The sequence below is a fragment of the Sprattus sprattus genome, assembly GCF_963457725.1.
Source record: "Sprattus sprattus genome assembly, chromosome: 16".
NCBI classification, from domain to species: domain Eukaryota; kingdom Metazoa; phylum Chordata; class Actinopteri; order Clupeiformes; family Clupeidae; genus Sprattus; species Sprattus sprattus.
This window is the reverse complement of record NC_137914.1, coordinates 20,916,812-20,931,179: the sequence shown is the minus strand read 5'-3', so window position 1 is coordinate 20,931,179 and position 14,368 is coordinate 20,916,812. Positions and strand designations below refer to the sequence as shown.

The 14,368-nt window shown below is 45.1% G+C and overlaps 1 protein-coding gene across 3 annotated transcripts in view; it reads right to left on the bottom strand.

The window, feature by feature from the left end:
- The window catches only part of kcnab2b (potassium voltage-gated channel subfamily A regulatory beta subunit 2b), a 73,454-nt gene that overhangs the window by 39,044 nt on the left and 20,042 nt on the right, over nucleotides 1–14,368 (bottom strand). The window lies entirely within an intron of this gene.

The window sequence follows — 14,368 nt, the reverse complement described above, 5'->3', positions numbered from 1 at the left end:
CAGGAAAACAAAAACAGCTGACTTTCACTGAGGATCTGAGTACCCCCAGTTTGAAAAGGACCTCATTCTTCAGCTCAAATGGAGCTTAATTGCAGAGCCTCATATGAAGGGACAACAAAGGCTATTGGCTATCATTGAATGCCCCGACTGTGATGGCTACACTAGTACGTTCATTATGCAACATGACCTGTTTTAATATTTATCACGAATGATAAGCAGTGCATGACAGGCAGAGCAGGGCATCGCGTTCCTGCTGACCCTTATAGACTGTTTCTGCCGTCATCATCTATTAAGTGACCATAGAGTCTTTTGAAAGAAGAGACCAGCCTTATCAAAGCACAAGCTGCTCTTCCACAGATTCATGAATATAAAGCAACAAAATGCAAACCCTAAAGCTCTTGTATTTGAAATCTGATGACAAAAAGCCTTTAAAAAAAATGTTGGTGAATATAACCATGTTATGTTTGTATGACCTGCAATCATTCACATTTGCATCCAGTGTGATCTGTCAGTGAGTTATTAGCTGAATGCTTGGGCGACTTGAGCAATAACTGGCAGGACAGTGACGCACGATCTCCATACCAAACATGGACTTTTATGGAGTCCTGTTCTGGGATGGAGCAGATGGGTATCTGAGACAGGGGAAAAAGTGGGCAGAGTGGCCATTCCTAAATTTAGATGAAGTATGTGCCCTTCTGGCCTACAGGGCACAAATAGCAGTACAATTAAAAATAAAACGCAGTGTCAAATTAGAGCTGAGCATTTTTTATTGGGAGACATGAAGTCTCTGAAGAGGGGGGGACATGTTCTCTTTATGAGGACATCTCTATACAGAGATGTTTTGTTGTTGTTGTTGTTGTTTACATCCGACCAGAGCTACATCTCCACTTGCAGTCCTTCACACACCACAGCAGATTCTTCAACACACTTCCATCTCTCCCCACAGTCTCCAGTGACATGACACTGTTTCAGAGATCAAAGAGGTGGCTCCAAGAGTCATGCCAAGCACGGATCCTAGATACCTATGCTACTGCCTCAGGCAAGATGTGTCAGAAAGTCAGGAAAGCAAACAGAGAGAGTCATTATTCCTGTGCAGTCAGAGACAAGGTCTTTACCTCACACAGGTCACCCCGATAATCCGACATCAGAAGTGACACCTCGCACAGAAACGTTTTCCGTCATTTAAGCACTCTCGCTTTGAACTTATGCTAAGGTTTTTATTGGCACCGCCGTGCATGTAAACGGGTTAAACTACCTTTTGTGAACTGGGATTACATGAGCATGACCGCCATCACATTCACATGAAAGAGGGTTGATGGAAGGGTGAGAGGGGCTTAGCTGCCATCACTCCCGTGTTGACTCAGTGGAGTCCTACACACTAACAAAAACCCCCTGGATTGTGGCAAAACGAGAGGGAGAGGGGCAAACTGTCTCAACGAGGGGGATGGGGGTGTGCGCTCAGTTTGGAGGCACAGTGGGTGAGGTTAAGGTCTGACATCTAAATATACCACAGCAGTGCCACTGGCAGGACCCAAACAGGTTACCAGCATTTTGCATCATCGTGTGACTCATCTGCCAAAGGCAAGATGTCTGACTTCAAATCCTTCAGTGAATGCTCACGAGGGAAGCAGCTTCCTCAGCTGAACTTTGTCAATCAGGAACGCTCTTGACACCTTAAAGAGCATTGTCGAAAAACTAAATGGGTAGGCATACAGGAGAGTACCTGACAGCATGTCGCGAATGGGATCCACGACTTAACACGACCCATAAGCCTCAAGCCATCACTGCCTGCCCCTCTTCCTGATAGCAGCCTGTCACTAGCAAAATCAAAGGCATAGCGCGTTCAGAACAGTCAACCCCATTATGCTAATGATGACGCTCATGTTCATTTAAACTGACATGCTTGCACATGCATTCTACATGAAAGCTCCAGAGGAGCATACATGTATATACAGTGTATTGCTTTAGTGTTTTATTTTTAAATTATGAGAATACTCAGACATGCAAGGAAGCGATATTGCATTCATGTGACAACAAACCTTGGTGTCTTAGTGTGAAACAGGATTAGCTTATGGCACAACAAGCCCAAACATTAGAATGCAGTCTACTCGGTGGCTCACACATGTTTTATGTGCAGTGTGCAGAATGCTAGTCAATGAAGAAAGAGCAATCAGGAACGATGAGGATGGGGATGGGGTGGGGGGTGGGGGGCAGGAGGTAGCCAATGTAGCGTACATCTGGAAGCGGACGTCTCTTCTCTACCGGCTCTGAATGAGATGTTGGGCCCTAATTTCATGGATGGCCAACATGGCTAGCAACACGCAAGGTCTGCCGTACATGACCTACGGCTAAATTTAATAACTTTGGCTAAATTAATGTAACACTTTCATACCATGAGAAAGATTCTAAGCACAAACATGGGTGGGTCTGAGCAAAGCCAGGGGGTGTCCGCACAAAGACGTGGGAGTTCCATGTGTATGAGTTCCTCCAAAGCAACAAAGCAATATTTATGTTTTATTTAACCTCCTGCAAAATAACCTCCATCATGTAAACCGCTATGGAAATTTGTGGTTTGCTCTACTATACAGCAATTAATGAGCTTTGTGAGAACATTAATAAGGTATGGTTGTAAGACTGTGATTGGCTATTAAAAAATTACTTAATTGCGACATCCCCCGATTACTAATCCTTTCCTATTCTCACTGATGAGTGAAGCTCGTTCACAGTGGTCATCCCCCTATGAAATTAGTGCCCGACGTGTGACTAAACAGAGTCCTCAGCCCATCCTGGATCCAGTCACAGTGTCTCGCCATTCGTGTGGGGACGAGGCCAGACAGACCGTGGATCAATCATCAGCAAAACACATCAAGCCACTTTAACGTGTCTCTACAAGGCTGAGATGAAAGTAATATTCAGCTCTACACACACACAAATGCACAGGCATTGCACACACAAATACACACACACATACAGTACACACTCACTCTCATCTCTGTGACAGCCTGTTCCCCACCACCTGTCCCATGGTTCTCATGAACTCCTTAATGGCACCATTAGGACTCGGGCCAAGTGCATATGAAAGCCAGATCAGCCCAGTTACATGTGCCGTAATAGTCATTTACACAGAAGCCGCTCAGCCATCACACCGCCGGTCACCCCATCACCTAACAGCCCCAGCGAGCCATCACACCGCCGGACACCCCATCATCTAAAGGCCCCAGTGAGCTATCGAGCGGCTCCGGCCCAACCCGCGTGACCTTTCTAACGAGACCAGAGGGGGGGAGGGGGGGGGGGGTGCTGCTGTATTTAATGATAGACGGGGAGACTGGAGGAGGGACGCTGATTGCCTTTGACAAGCTAAAGCCGCAGCACACCAGAGAGCTCCCTCAGTACACTAAGAATGGGGAGACAGCTGCATGGCTGCACAGGGGTGGGGAGGTGAGGACTGTGTGTGTGTGTGTGTGTGTGTTTGTGTGTGTGTGTGTGTGAGTGCGAGAGAGAGAGAGAGAGAGATCAGCCGCTTGGTGTAATGAATCAAAGCCTCTTCAAAGCCAAGGCTTGAAGTGTGTAACCTACACCAACTGAATCTAATCAAAACCCTGTTTCCATCACCTGACCCCTGGCAGGTGTGTGTGTGTGTGTGTGCGTGTGCGTGTGTGTGTGTGCTTGTTATGGTTTACAGCACATGTTCTCTGTGTTCTGTGGAAGCCTGTCATTAAGGGAAACTTGAAGGGAATCCAGCGGAGGAAAGGACCAGCAGACACTTGGACCAGCAGACACCAATCTACAGGCAGGCCAGTGACACTTGCCTTGGTCACTCATCTCCACACTAATCTGCTGTGTACACTATGGAATGGTCATTGTCATCATTGCGCGTAATGATGTGACTAGAGTAGCAGACATGTATAGCGCTTGGCTGTCAAGGAGAGAGAAACATGAGGACACTTTTCACAAGATATCTGGACCTAGTGGTGAAGGTTGGTGATGTCTTGATGTCTAGAAGGAGGATAGCATCACTGTGCCCCCCCACCCCCCACCCACACCCCACCCTGCCCTGATCCATACCAGCTTCTTGTGGTTGGTAAGGGCTGCCCTTTGATTCTCTCTCTGTTGCTAGGAGGCTAACAGGTCTGGGAGAGCAATAATCACCCCTTGTTCCCCTTTCTTTCTTTTTCTTTTCCCTCTCTTCTCAGCACTTCAGACGCTCGTCTGTCAAGCCCTTTCTCCCTCCATCCCTCTCTCTTTCTCTCGCTCTCTTTCTCCTTTGATTAGAAGTTAAGCTGCCCGAAATCCCTCAGAGAGACTCCTTCTCGTCTTTTTCCCCCCTCACCTCACATGGCTTCCCCCCAGTCCTCCTCACTCCGTGGTGTGTCAAACCATCCCAGTGATCCGGGCCTGGGAAAAGCTCACCTCCGAGAGCTCCATCACGGCGGATGCTGAGAGCTGATGGGGATCAGGACGGGGCCTGTGAAGCCCCAGTGGCCCCAGCAGAGACGCCTGCCGTGTTTGTTTTGTTTTTGTTTGTTTGCTTCTTCTTTCCTTTCCGCACATCAAACACAGAATGCTCCAATGAACACCAGCATTTTTTTTCCCACAGACAAACCTTGAAAAACAAATGTCAGATCAGTCTCTCTCTCTCTCTGTGGGTTTTTTTTTGCCGGAGGGCTAGAGCACAGCCGACATTTCCCGCTAGCCATTCGTAAGACAAACCTCGCTAATACTAACAGTCATGGCGGTTATTCCACTGAATAAATAATGAGAATGATGAGCTGCTCTGTAGCAGGGCATGAGGAACTCCACAGCAAGTAAAGCATTGATGGAAGTACCTGTATTCATTTTCAATGACCACAATACCTATATATTATAAATATACATATTTATATACAATGACATAAACATAATAAACATAAATAAAAATGAATAAACATGTTTTTTATTTCGCTATAGAGGCCTAGAGCGAACAAAGACTATCTAAAAACAATATTATCTTTATTAATCCTCTGAAATGTAATCTCCAGTAGGTCACAGACCAAGGGCGTCAGCACCAATTTGAAAGTGGGGGGGACATTTTTCAGCGGGAGGTCTGGGGGTCCTCCCCCAGAACATTTTGAAAAATGTAGATGCAATTTCCCGCATTCTGGTGCATTTTACCATGTTATTAGATAGAAAAAGATCTTTCATTGTTTTCCCTTGGAGTCAAACTGGAGTTAAACTGACCACCTCATTAAAGTATGACTGTTCAGGTCAGAAATGGCCAAATGTGTATTGAAACCCATAGTCTTTAAGGATGGAAGCTGCCAGAAGTAAACAGTTAACGTAGGGGAAATAGTTTTCATACATGGCAAAGATTGACAGCATGCCCAGCACACCAATGTTCATTTTATTAATTGTGGCATTGACATCATCTTTCGTGTGTGAGTCAAAGAGAGGTATACAAGTGAGTGACACATTAAAAAAAAATCTTCTTTGGTGAGTGTGTGTTTAGTCGCTGCTGTCGTTAGAAAAACTGCCATTAGCTAGCTAACGTTAACGCCAGATTAGCTCACTGTTGTTATGGCAAAAAAATACGATTATAGCCAGATAATGTCCATTGTGTGGTCCTTAATTGTCCACTACAGGTAAAACTTGGGCAACTCTGACTTACTTTCCTCTGACTTACGCCGTATGTCCATTTCTGTGGTCTGACAAGTGCTAGCTTCTAGCGCAACGCTCCGATCAAATTAGACAGTTGAATCTGCGTGCGTGATGAGGCTGTGTAGAACACCAGGAAAACGCGGAGTGGATTTATATTGCTGTGGGTATTCCCCACTGATAAAGTGGAACGGATTTAATTGTGAAGCAATGGCAAGAATGCTGGACTAGTAGACCAGCAGTCACGCACGCACTGATATTTTGACTGCAAAAGTGGGGGGGTCGAAACGACTTGTTTTTAAAAGTGAAGGGGTCTTGTCCCCCCCCAATTACATTGTCGCGACGCCCATGTCACAGACAAACACTGCAGTTATTCCCAACACGAACTTCTGCATTGTGGCAAATCAGCACATTTAGGGAGGCAGCAAGTAAAGCCACACTGTTATCCAAAACTCAAAGAGGTAACTTCAAAAGGCCCATTTTTAAGCATGCCATAACTAATGACATTAAAACGCCTTTGAGGCACAGCTTGAGTATCTTTCTCCCTCTCTCACTCTTTGGAGAGCTCAGCTTTACAGAAGCCAGTCAATACAGTATCAACAGAAACCCCATAAATAAACACTTTTTGGGGGGTGGGGGGGGGGGGGGGGGGGGGCTTAGCTCCCCCCGTCTCTTATCTCATTATTCAGTCACCCCCTTTCTCTAATGCCTACCCCGCCTGAAGGACAACCCCACATATCATAGCATACTGAGAGAGTCAGAGACACTTTGTTATGCAGGGTTTTACATAACTACCCATGTACATGAGTACCAAGGACTGATTGGGGTCAAGGGGGAAGCAGGGTCTTATGGTTTGGCTAGCATGTTAGCCATGTGGCTAAGCTGCTTTTTTATCATTCAAATGGAAATAAGAACATGTGAATACTGCACACAAGGTTGTGCCTGCAGCAGTGAGGGCACCACCGAGGCCTTTGTGTGGGCTGCCTTCCACGGAGGGGAAGAGGTAGCCTGCATAGGGAGATTGGCTGTGACAGCCACGCTGGTGCTTCTGTTCTACAAGCGGGAGCTGATGGCCTCTGCTTTAAAGCTCTAAAGCCACACTCTCACTCTGACTCGGGCCAGGCCTGTGAATCAGTAGAGATCAGTGGATCTTCCAGGCCACTAACCATTCCAGCACTCACGCACACACACACACACACACAAACACAAATACACACACATGCACACAGGCAAACACACACACACTAACACTGTCTCTGTCTTGCCCACAAATCAGACAGAGGAACAGGAGAGCATGGGTGAAGGAAGGGAAAAAAAAGAAAACAGAAATAGCCCATATTGTAAGAGGGCAGGCGAGGGGGAGAACACAACGCCAGTCAAGCTGCATGATGGCATTCCTCTTCTCAGCACACAGTTAACATAGAGCTCCCCCTGGGGTAAATTACTCTCTCTACTCTCTATCTCTCACACTCACTCTCTCTCACTCTCCTCTCTATCTCTCACACTCACTCTCTCCTCTCTATATCTCTCACTATATCTCTCCCCCTGGGGTAACTATCTCTATCTCCTCTCTATCTCTCCATATCTATCACAGTATTTCACTCACTCTCTCTTTTTTTCTACTATCTCTTCTCCTGTATTTCTCTTTTACTGTCTTCCACTCATTTGCTCTCTCTCACTCCCTCTCTTTCTTGCCTTCCTATTCTCCCTCTTCCTCTGAGTGTTTCTCCACTCCAATGGCCCCCAGCACCGGAGACCCAATAAAGCTCCACTCAATGGACCTGGCACCATCACTAAATTCAATCACAGCGAAACTCCCTGTCCTTTTACTGGGCGGACCTGGGGGCATTGGAATTCAATGTTGAGAGCTAATCACAATTCGATTGAGATCACTTTAAACTTGCCATCATTGCATTGTAGTATATGTTAGGGCGGTCACACTCAAATAAACATATTAAATTAGGTAATTATTAATACAAGAGACATAGAAATTAGCACCAAATGTTAAAGGGCCAAAACACACAGCTGAGTGCTTGCCAACTACCAGCGGGCTTCTTCCACAAAACATATCTGTAATGTACTACATAGCTGGTCTTGCTTTATTTGAAAGATGTCGTCATTCTGAGCATCCAATGATTTTAGACTGTCCTACTTTCTTTAGTTCGCCACTGTTTCTGATCCATTAACATCAAAATGTGAATGATTTCACAGAGCCTGGTTAAAGGTACCATGTCTCTGTTTAATATGTGCAGTTGCAGGAGTGGGCGTATCTTATGGGCTGTTTTCTGAACGTGCCTGTTTGTGTTACTGTTACGTAAGACCGTAGCCAAAAGTCCCAACTAAAAAATGAATACAGAATACATGGCCCGCAGGGAGATCCAGCCTAAAATATGAAAGGGGAGGAAAACAGAGATTAAAAAAAGAAAGATAGAGAACAAGAGAGCATGAGAAGAGAGAAAAGGAGAGAGAGAGAGAGAGAGAGAGAGAGAGAGAGAGAAAGCTGAAGCTAATTGCGGAGCAAGTAGAGCAGAAACGTGAAGTGCACCATCACTTCTGCTACTAGGATTCACAACAGAGGGAGGAAGAGACAGAGAGCAAGGGATGGAGGGAGGAAGAGATGGAAAGCAAGGGGTGGAGGGAGGAGGAAGACAAGAGGAGAGGAGGGAGACAGAGATAGAGAGGGCACAGCTTACAGTAGTCATCACGTGTCCAAAAGACAGCCTGTAATTACAGTATAATAACATTTTCACAGCAGCGCAGATGATGATGATGATGACGTGTTCAAGTTCACACACTGAATCATTAATGGCTTACCAGTGAATGAGGGCTGAGAGCAGAGTGTTGTAAGTGTATTAGACAGGAAGTAACCAGCGTAACCCTAACACCCCGTGGAGCATCAGCAGCGAACCCTGCCCTGTCTGGAGTTCAGCATCCACCTGGTGTTCAGCAGCACTACCCTGGCCTGGGATGGCAGTGTGGCTGAACAAAGACTGACCACTGGGCAACTGGAGCCCTCGCTGTGTGAGAGGAGGATGTGTGTGTTCAATGAGGTGCCAAACTACAATGATGAATGATTCAATATCAATTCAATATGAGTGTAAGGACACAGAGGCCTGGCAGGACCATCAAGAGAGCCCCGTGATGAAGCTCACAGAAACTTGGCATATGCCTTTCATAATATCACTACTGATGACACTCTTTAACAATCGCTATACACAGGACAAGGGGTGGGAATGACGGAGATATTATAATCTATGGTCTCGTTTTTGACTGAATACACCCTTCCGCAAAACCACCACAGAGCAACAACACATTGTAATATGATACTGCCATCTTGTGGATACACTTTAGAGTTACAGTAAGGAGGAAGATGCCACTAGATTTTAGGTTGGACACACCTAAATTACACTTTGACAATATTGCTCCATATATTGTTCTCATTAGCCATTCCAAATACTTACTTTGATCATGTTACGCTGGTAGGCAATAAAACTCATAATCCTGGATCTGTTAACAAATGATCTATCAAAAGAGAAGATTCATTTTACAATAATATTTTCAATTTTCTATTCTGATTGAGAATACAACATGATCATTCAGACAACTGCAAAGAAGATTATAGGTGTATGGAAATACACACAGTTCATGAGTGTCATATAGTCCTCAAAGGTGTGTGGAAGGGCAATACTTCAGATGACCAAGATGAACTGCTGACAGGCATGCTGCATCTAATATAGCTGTGACATCTACGGATGGTTGGGTTGGAAATAGTAAACACCAAACAGCTCCTCGTGCTGCACACGCCGAAGATTCACATGCCAAACAGATCCTGGCATATAGAGCATGAAAGGCAACGTGGCAGGCAAACAAGAAGGTTTACTGTGCTGAGTGACATGGTGATCACTAATAGCAGGCCTCCAGTAAACATATGCCCACTATGTAAGATGGGCAGAAACTATAGCCTGCTCCACTGTTCTCAGTTAATGGATTTATGGTGATGAAATAGTCAGAGGTATCTACCACATCATGAGGTAGAAGGTGTAGTTATGCACTGTTGCTGAAGTATGTCAATACGAGCCGGTGACAGCACCGAATCCAATGTTGGGCGCATTCGTAATAAAGCTTTGATGACATCCAAGTCGCCTGCCAAAATAATTACCGCCTCTTTAGAGACACCTGAGCGGGACCCACTGCGGTTCGGAAACTCAGAGAGGGCCATTACGGCAATGACCACCCTCATAAGCTAGATAGCTTGTGTTACTCGATACAGTGCTGAACTGTCACATATGAGTAATTCCTCACAGCGGGAAGAGTGGGGGTTGGGAGAGGGGTAGGAGGTGATTGCGCTCGAAGAGGGCCACAACCACATACTACACTCCCCCTTTGTCCCAGCAACTGTCTCAGCGCATCAGCGGAAGCACGCCGCTCAGCACCACCGCCACTCGTGTTCCGCGTCCGAGCCCCATCCAAGAGAGACGAGAGCCGCAAACATTTGGCTCCCACTGGAACAAATAGTTTGACCCATGTGACTCCGAGCGGTAGCCAGCACCCAGACAGCTGGACTAGTGCTGCTCATCAGTTTCCCAGCGTGAGAGGCTACTGATCTACTGCTCTCACTGCCACACAGCACGGGGTGTATTAAAATGTCTGTCTGGTTTGCACATTGCTCCATGGTGGGGCGAGTCACTTGACTCCAACGCCGAGCCTCTCTGTGTGCAATCAGGCAGAGATGAGAGCAATGTCCCAGTTGATGGTTAATAAAAGAAAAGCCGATAATCCAGTGCACAGAGGCTCTGGCCTGGGGCAGCGCTGAAGCCAGAGCTCTTATAAAGGGCCATCTATATTTAGTGTCATTGCACAAGCAATCACACTATTGCTCTTCTTTAGTGTCATTAGTTAGCATAATGCAATCACTGTACTGTTCTTCTAAATTAGTGATTGTGTCAGAATGTTGCAATCACAGTACTCTGGCCAATAGCACTTTTGAGATAAAGATACCCCTCCATCCTGATCCCATGGAGCACTTGTGTAAAAATGTTTGCAATGTTTCAATCACAGTACTCTGGGGCAGCTTCTGCCATTAGCACTTTTGAGATAAAGATACCCCTCCATCCTGATCCCATGAAGCACTATTGAAAAATGTTCTCATCATTTCACAAGCATGAACTTGAATTCAGAATATTATAAAACACACATCGAATTTGCATCGCGATGATAAAAATACTTGTATGGTAGCCAATGCATGCATGCCTTGTCAGTGCTTGAAATGTCCTGTGACAATCTGTGGGGATTTCCTTCTCACGAATGGTACGCCATATTCAAAACCAGAGTAGGCTAAATTAACAAATATTGTCTAGGAAAAGTGATATGCGTGATAGCCCGGTGAGCCTCTCCGCTGCGCAAATTACAAGCTGTGTGTGTTTTGTGCCACTTAAACTAATTCTAAAGTATGCCAGGGGGACTTTTTTTTCGCAATATTGAGATTTCGGAATATTGGGCTTTTGGAACACTGGGCCGTCCCCTGTCACATAACGTTACCGCTATATAGGGCATGTTCATGTGTACCTCTTACATTGCACCTGACCTTTCAACTGACTTCACGGATACTCAACTGCTCTATCTGCTATTTATTCTAAATAGAAACCACCAACACTGTGGACTATTAACAGCCTACATTTCAGCTGATGTTTTGCTTGTGTAAATTCACAGTAAAAACGGAATGTCTACAATAACAAACCACTGGTTAACTATCAGTTAGCTAACTGTAGCATAGCTAGTAGACCTAAGCAGTGCAACACTAGCACCCATGGGTTTTAGCCTGGCTCCTCCCCATGTCTGAGGTTGGGGAACACACAATGCAGGTTACTTCCATATATAAATTCAGTCTGAATCTTTAATTTGGTAGTGTTTTATGTACATAAAACAGATTCATCATGTATGTATAATGGCATGTTCACGATTTCCTTATGTTCACTGTACCCATTGTATTTCTTGGGTATCAAAAGTAAGGTCTTGTCTACTTAGCAATTTTGCCCTCATACTTAACAAAATGTATACTTTGATGAACAAATATCAACTGCTTTGGAGATAGAGAATGCACATTTATGTGATATGTGTGTGTAATGGCAGCCGGCAGGTACAGTGCTGTGCAGTGAGTAAGCCTCACTCCCCGAAACCTTAAGAGATGTGTTAGAGAATTGGATGGATTTGAGCCTCCTTGTTAGCCCGGACATGTCCTCTTTTGAAGACCTAAAAAATGCGTCTGGCAGGGATTCCAAAATTGTCTGGGATTTTGCCTTGTCGGATATTTGTATTTCTCTGGGTCTTTCGCAAGCTAGTTTTTACGCCCTTACAAGTTTTGGAAAGGGTATCTCCCTTACGTTCCACCTACTTGCGCGAGCTCTGACTGTAGAGACACTGTCATTGGTCGACCGCCCTCTCAGTGTTGCCAGATGCCGATAATTATAATTTTGAGCATTTGGTACGATACTTCGCCATTTCCAATCGGGCAACACTGAGCACCTTGCCGCTTCAACTAGTAGTATATTTTCATATACGTAATAATAATAATAAATGTCCCTAATAAAAGTCGCTGTGAATTTCTGCTCTGCATTTTCCCATCCTGGACTCTCCTTGCTCCAGGACCCCCGGAGCAGTGGGCAGCTTTTTAAGCGCCCGAGGACCAACTGAAATAAACCGTCCGTCTTGGTCAGGGACGGACAGGAGAGTGTTCTGTTCTTTTGCATGTTTTCTCTGTTGGGGTTCTGGTGGAGGAAACCCCTTGTGAACACGGGGAGAGCGTGAAAACTCCACAGAGAAAGGCCCGGGAGATAACCCACCTGAGCACTGCCCCCCAGAGCCAACAGTGCAAGCACCTGAGCCACCGTGCCACATAATGCAGATGTCATGTGCTGTTGTAAACAATGCAACTAGTGACTAGTGAATAGTTGCATTGTTTACAACAGCACATGACATCTGCATGTGGAAAAGATGGCAAAACATTGTCGCGGGGGGAGAGGGCCGGGTCATCTGTATGCTATACTCTACCATGCCAAGCCCCCACTGCGAAGAAGTGTCCTCTTTTTCTAAAACTCAAATATGGTCACCCTATGTTAGTACACCCACCTGCCACAACCAAGGTTGCGAGTCTGGTGCGGGACTATGCTTGTCTTCACAGCACAGGTTACATTACTTTCGTAGACCCGAAATGGGAGTGAGGTTTAAGGGGGTAAGTGATAACGGTAGCCAGCGGGTACACTGACACCTTCAGAGATGTGCTAGTGATAAACGTTAGCACCCACAGGTTTTAGGCTTCCTGCTAGCACGTCCACCTCCCATGCTCGAAGCAGAGAGTTGGAGAGCGGTGTGGGACAGGGGTTGTTTACACAACACAGGTGACGTTTGCAGCCCTGTCCCTGCAGAAGAGATGCTGACGTGATGTTGAGTGACTGCATCAATATGGTAATACATATAGTTACCAATAACACTAGAGATGGATAGTTACCAATAACAATAGAAATTAATAGTTACCAATAACATTAGAGATGTATAGTTACCAGTAACAACAGAGATGTATAGTTACCAATAACACCTTAGATGAATAGTTACCAATAACAATAGAGATGTATATAGTTACCAATAACAATAGAGATGGATAGTTACCAATAACAATAGAGATGTATAGTCACCAGTAACAATAGAGATGTATAGTTACCAATAACAATAGAGATGAATAGTTACCAGTAACAGCAGAGATGTATAGTTACCAATAACACCAGAGATGAATAGTTACCAATAACAATAGAGATGTATATAGTTACCAATAACAATAGAGATGTACAGTTACCAGTAACGATAAAGATGTATAGTTACCAGTAACAATAGAGATGAATAGTTACCAATAACCATAGAGATGTTACCAATAACAATAGAGATGTATAGTTACCAGTAACAATAGATATGTATAGTTACCAATAACAATAGAGATGTAAAGTTACCAATAACATTAGAGATGTCTCTTTTCATCCGTACATGTGTATTATTATATAGTTTGTTCATAATAATGATGTGCACTGCTTTTATTTCATGCCTGTCTATGCAATTACAGTTAGCGGAATCTACTACTGTTGAACCACACTTTACATCTTCCTGCTGAAATGCATTACTTGTCTAGCCTGCTGTCTGGTGACCGCTCTGTCTGTCTGTCTGTCTGTCTAAAGGGGAAAGCCACAGTTGGTGCCAGAGCAAATAAGCCCTTGTTTTTCTGACATCAAGAGGAAAGCATCTGTGAGCCTGCCGAGAGTGACCCCCCCCAATAGAACTGCAGAAGCAGCCAGAAGATTGCCACACTGTATTGTGCTGTTGGATATTACAATGATCTATTTCTGATTGAATGGTGCACCATATCGACAGAAATAAAACAGGCTTTTGAAAAGGCAAAATGACAGACACCTAACTACCAGCCTACAGAGAAGAACCCACTGACTATGAGAGAAGAGTAAGAGCAGGCAGAAGCGATGAACACACATTCCCCGGCTGTCTGTCCCCTGATAGCCTAAATCCCCCTCGCTCAGTGAGGGCTCAGACCACCTGTTGAGTGGTTGTTAACCCCATTTTGCTTCACCATCTCTGCCCAGGGAGAGAGGGGATCAGTGCCCATCTCCTACCCATCTTCTCATATCAACCGTCTCACCCCACCTCGCACCTGCTGCCCTATTATCTACCCCAGCCACCCCGG